Source organism: Lolium perenne, chromosome 3 (genome assembly GCF_019359855.2).
Source record: "Lolium perenne isolate Kyuss_39 chromosome 3, Kyuss_2.0, whole genome shotgun sequence".
Classification (NCBI taxonomy): Eukaryota; Viridiplantae; Streptophyta; class Magnoliopsida; order Poales; family Poaceae; genus Lolium; species Lolium perenne.
In genome coordinates, this window is record NC_067246.2 from 16,653,720 (window position 1) to 16,659,874 (window position 6,155).

A 6,155-nucleotide genomic window follows, 5' to 3' on the forward strand; every position below is an offset into this window, starting at 1 on the left:
CGTAAAGTCATAAGACGAACCTTTCTCAATGTGACAATTCGTCCGAGTCCCTTTGCCTCATGATATACCTTGTTAATATATAGGCGAGTCATTGTCATCCCTTTAATAACTTAACTCTCTTCTCAATCCGTGATATGTGATTCACTAGACTAACACTTAGTCCGACTCCTCGGCTAACTCTTAGCCGAGTCATGTATGGCTATGCTTCCGAATCGTATCACTCGAGAGGGCCCATAGAATATCTCTCCAAGTTGGAGGGGCAAATACCATTTTGGTTATCCACGTCATGCAACCTTACTCACAACCAGGCCAAAATCTACATTTGTAACTGCCCAGCTACGGAACAACGTTTGACCGACCCTAATTCGGCCGATCCACAACTCGGATCATGCGAAGACCTCAAGTCTAGGGATTCCATTGCTTGAGACTAACAAATGGCAACTTGCTCGTTGCGTCTGAATGTGCACTACAAGGAATCGGGTCTATTGCAACGAAAACAATTGTTGCGATAGATGCCGTTTTGTGGCAATATGCACCTATTGCCACGAAATGGTGTTTGTTGGCAAGCGTTGCAATTAATCGTATGGTAATAGGCTATTGCAACGAAAATGCAATCATGGCAATAAAGTGCTCTATTGCAACAACCATGTGGGAAGTTGCCACATTTTTCTCTGTGGCAGCACTCACTTATTTCCACAATTCGGTTTGTCGAGATAGCTTAACACAACATGCAACCAAATCGTGGCGTTTGCCAGTTTGTGGTGATAGACATTTGTGGCAATAACCTATGCCAACGACCTATGTTTCGTGGCACACGTCCTTTCGTGGCAATAGCGAACCGTGGCAATAACCTATAGCAACATCTTCTGATTTGTGGCATTAGCTATTTGCCACGGACCGCTACCGCTCATGGTATTAACTTATGGCGACAAATATTTCACTCGTGGCAATAAATAGATATGGCAAGGGTCAAATTTTTGTGGCGGGAAGGTATTGCGACAATTTGAACATTTGGTGGCGATACTCTATTTCAACAAAATCCAATTTCATGGTGCCAAATACTTATCGCAACGAGGGAAATTTTTGTAGCAATCATACATTTAGTATCCGAAAAATACATATTAGATGTTCTAGAGGTAAGAAATCTAACTGGGTGAATAAAAAATTAATATACATAATAATTCTTTTTTTTCAGGGTCTTCTAGAGGTAAGAAATCTAACTAAATGAATAAAAACTTGATATCCATAATAATTCTTTTTTTTTCATGGTCCTATGCAAAGCTTCAAGACATGTGTGCTCCATGTGATCTTCACTTCACTTTACTTCACTAATATATTTCCGTTCTGCAAAAGATAGAGCAAGCAGAGTAAGTTATATAATATTGAGGTTTTCATAAAGCGACTAATTTAGTTTGATGCAGTTTTCCATCTGGTTAGACAGGTTAGAATCACCGCATCATGGGATCTGGGAGATGGTTATGCTACGTCACCATATTACCAGAACTACTAACATATGTCAGGCTGCAATCTATACCTAATAATAAAGGAGCTAAGGTTTCTGTCAGAATTTTTCGTCAACGCTTTTTTTCGGACCGTTTTGCTCTCCCACCAAATCGCATAATACAACACCTGCCATGCCATACCGGTTCGTTTATTCTTTTTCTCACACTTCCCGGTTTGTTATTTTTCTTCTCCCACCCTGGCCGAACGAATGGCTCCATCGCTCCACCACCAACGCTGAAGCTGCGCACGACCACAGAGCTCACGCCGCGCCGAGACTAGCAGGGGCAGCTCTCCACTAGGCCAGATACGACTGAGCCACCGTCGGAGACCAAATAGTTGTTTCTCCGCGTCCTCCAAGCCGATCCCAGGCCCCACTATGCGGTCGGTGCGGCAGGTGCGAGATCTCGATGGGCCGCCACTAATTTCAGAGATGCCGTGCACACAACAAGCTCGTCCAAATGCTGACCCGGCGATACACCGTGAGCGGGAGCAGGATGGAGGGTATGTTAAACCTCCCAAACATGATTTCCCAAGGTTTGATGGATCTCTACCTACTATTTGGTTGGATCGGTGTTTGGCCTACTTCGACATGTACAACGTCAGGCCACAGAACTGGGTGACCACAACTTCGCTCTATGTCGATGGCCATGCCGCACTGTGGTTGCAAGCCTATCGCCAACTCAACGTGCAAGTTTCCTGGCATCGTTTCTGTCAAGCAGTGATTGAGGAGTGTGTTTTAAATGTGGCGACCGCTACTCGAGAGATCATCAATGTAAGCGGCAAGGTGCTCAGTTACTGACTATTCAAGTGGGGCTATCGTCAACGCTTTTTTTGGGACCGTTTTGCCCTCCCACCAAATCACATATAACGCACTAATGCCATGGTACCGGTTCATTTGTATTTCCACCGTAGCTCACGCCACGCACGCAGCTCTCCCTGGCGGGTCGCTTGAGTCCACCCCGGAGACGCCAGGAGAGACCAAACCAGGCACGACTCCACATCGACTTCCTATTGCTTTCTCAGATCGATTGAAATCGAAATCGAGCGACGCGTCCTAGCGACCATGACGGACGGAAGCAAAATTGACGAGGTGGTGGGCAGTCTTCGCCAGGCTTCGAGCTCATACACCCGCCGCGCCTCGATTTGTTCAGAGGAGAGGTTACTGGATTTGTCACTACAGAAAAAACACGGAGGGCCGCTGGATCACGCTGGATCCGGATGGAACAGCACAAACAAGTTCGTCGGATGCCACGCGAGATGTCAAGATCGCGGACCATGACGGGCGCTACAAGCTCGAAAAGAAAGTCCATGCCCGACGGCGGCTCGGGGTCGAGGCCATGGCGGCCGAAATCTAACTAGAACGATCTCGTCAGGTGGCCATGGCGGGCGCTGCGGGCTCTAGACGACATAACCCAAGAAGCAGTCAAGCAGATGGACTCTGAGACCACACTGCAAATCGGACAAATTCGGAGCAGATACGCGAATTCGTCGCCGTCCTTTTCTTGCTGCACCACAGCGCGCGTACCTATCATTGATGCGAGGATGATTGGCATGAGCAGATGCGGTTGTTCGTCTCCTACTTGCGTGAGTGTGAACAAAGAGGAAGGGGAAAGTGAATGGGAGAGAAATTGAAAGGAATTCCATTGGGTCCGCGTGCTACTGAAAATTGCACAAAATTGCAGCCGGGCGCTCATGGATGGGGAGATGCCAACGATTTTGGCCTCCTCCTGATAATTCCTTCCCGGCCGGGGAATGGCACTGCCTACGAGTGGGAGCCAGGTTATATTGCCTCAGCTTATGGCATAATTTTTCTTCCCTCTGTGTGCGCATTTAGATGTGGATGAAAACGCTTCAGTTTTGATTCTGAATTTCGAAGTTGTTGTACCATATTTTTGATTCTGCATCTCAGCAAATTTTCTCTAATCAATGTATTTTCATTCGGTTTTGCTAGGCACTGGAATATGGGTTCATATGTATTTTGTGATTGAATAGGATCAACAGATGAGGCTGGTGCTAAGTGTTTGATAGAGAACCAAATAAACACCTTGCGGGTAAAGTCACTCATGCTAGCTACATTTTCAGTTAATAGTTCAGTTGCCAGGTAGTTACCACGCAATAAATTTTTTTCTTCTCTGACGCAAAGTCAGTTTTGCTTAACATAGTTTTTCTAGCACTTCAATCATTTATGATGACTACAATACGAAAATATTTTTATCATTATGATTGGAGTTTCCACAAAGGTAATGAACATTGTTCCTGATCCATCTCACGGATCCGACTTATATCTTCAGGTGTATATATACATTTTTTATTCTTTTTCTGCACTCATCTTATAAACTTATTCAAGCAGTACTTTGCTATGTTGTTAGAACAATTTTTAATTTTAAAGTTTAAGTATTTTGCTCTTCCGCAGCAACGCGCGGGCATTGTCCTAGTTTACTTTTAAGTTATCAATTATTAAAATATATTTAGGCTATTTCTCCGGATGTATAGGCTTAAAAGAAGTAGACGGTCCATCCAAACATTGGAAATTATCACACTCTATGTGTTCAGCTAAAAGTTATGTGTCATGGAGAACTAATTACACAAATGAACTTGCATCTTTCTTATTATTTCTTTTCCATCACCTTATGATGAGACAGTTAAATAATTTCCATGCTTTGGGAAACAAATTCAGTCATCACAGATTGTGCATGTACAAGGAACAATTTTAGTCATCAAAGTCACTGCATTATAATGTTTCAATTACCTTCGATGGATGACTGGGATGAGTTTTAGCAGCTTACACAAATTGGTTAGAAGCACACATATGTTGCATATACCCAAAGCCACACCAGTATTTGAGGTCTGCATGTACCTGCGAGAGTAGACTTAGCATGAACATCATTAAAAGTAAAATCCAGAAGCTCCTTCTCAAGTCATCTCTAGCCTGATCTTAATTAGAAAATTTTGCAGTAACTTTTTCTCATCTAAATCTCGATCAATGGCTTTAAAATTTTTTTCTATCTAATAAGTAGCTACAAATGTCTTCTGAATTTCCGCGGTTGACTCAGGATACTTCTTCACATCACTTGAACCTCCAGTAAGGTGACGCACCAACCTTCCTACTCCAGCATGGACTTTCTGAATACATAACATACACATGATAAGATCCTTCCTTTTTAAATCTGGCCAGAAAGCATACTGCAAAGCTAGGTTGTTGGAGTTAGCCATCCGAGTAGGATCATGTGCCATGATAAGGTTGATTGTTTCTCAGTAAATTTGGCTGGTATTCTCTGGTTTCTTGAACCCTGATACATAGCATAAGCAAATTTTAGTTTTTCTACTGTGGTTACCGTGTGAAGAGTAATTAGATAAACCATACATGATATCCAAAAACATTGTTAATTGATAAGATGAAGTAGAGACATAACTCAAAAGGAAATCAAAATTCAAACGGTCCCTAACATCCACTTGAATACAAGAACAAACCATTCTGAAGTGTATGAATTATTTAGATGCGTAAATAAAACTGAACAGGAATTACTGAAAAGTACTTAGTTCATCTCAACTGAAGAAAAGGTAGCATCAGCAAAGCTAGTATAAAACTGATGATAACCGTGTATGTGTATGTACACCTCAACATGCATAGGCTAAGCCACACAAGTACGAGTCATTTAAGTAGTGAAAAATGATATATGCAGCTAGTTGCAACTGCAGAGCACACTACAGATCGAGAGATTTAGCCCTATCTAACTAGGATCCAGAAGCAAATTAATATCTCACAAATATTAATTAGCATTTTTCAATCACTAGGCAACACATATGTGGAGGGCACAAACGAGAATAATAGGAACCGGGGCAAAGTATATGAATCTAGCTGGAGCCTGCACAGCACACTACAGATCAAGTGATGTAGACAAATTAAAACCGTCTATAGTACAGAACTACAGATGATCAATTTGCAATCACACCTACATTAGATGTAGAGGGAAGACACAGAAAGAATAGGGACAAGGGAAATCTCACGTACACATGCCACGTGAAGCACTAAAGGGAATCAGATAAAGGGAATCAGATCCGACCTGAGGTCCTAGCCACGCAGAGAGATGGCAACAATAAATCTATTCTTCCGGCGGCTCGAGGATGAAACAGAGACAGATGAGATCCCGCCGCCCGTTTGTCTTGCTCCATCACATTTTGAGTTTTCTTATCCAGATCCGCCCTGAGGATGGAGAAGTTGACCACCACGGGGCACATACCTGCGGGGATGGAAGCCGGCGGCGGGGACAGGGGCCGCCTGGGGCAGACGCAGACAAGTGCCCGAGTGGTGGACGACGGTGCCGAAGTGGGCGCCGTCGATGGGGAGGGGGCGGCGCGTCGCCTGGGCGAGAGCGGTCGGTCGCCATGTTCTCTCTCTATTACTGAGTACTCAGTATATTAGTTTATGGAAGTTTTATGGTGGTGTCTAGCAGGAAACTGAATAGTATTGGTGGGAATCCACTACAAATACGAATTAGTTAGCGGTAAGCCAAAATTCTTTAGGCGGCTTTCAATTTCGATAGAAAATTGGCTCTACATTTTGGAGGGAAAACACAATTTCGCCTTGGATTTTTTTTCATATTTCTGCTGCTGCAGATAATACCGTATATGTCCTACATTAATTATAATAA

The 6,155-nt window shown here is 43.4% G+C and overlaps 1 long non-coding RNA gene across 2 annotated transcripts; it reads right to left on the reverse strand.

Moving 5' to 3' along the window:
* Positions 1-997: 997 nt before the first annotated feature.
* On the reverse strand, positions 998-5,947 carry LOC127341109 (uncharacterized). Of its 2 annotated transcripts, XR_007875266.2 has the most exons (3): positions 5,568-5,929; positions 4,253-4,360; positions 998-1,344 (listed from the first exon to the last, which is right to left on the reverse strand). It is a non-coding gene; the product is annotated as an uncharacterized lncRNA (long non-coding RNA). The 2 variants fall into 2 exon arrangements; XR_007875268.1 differs by lacking the exons at positions 998-1,344; positions 4,253-4,360 and adding an exon at positions 4,414-4,793 and having other exon boundaries at positions 5,568-5,947.
* Between the last annotated feature and the right edge of the window lie 208 nt (positions 5,948-6,155).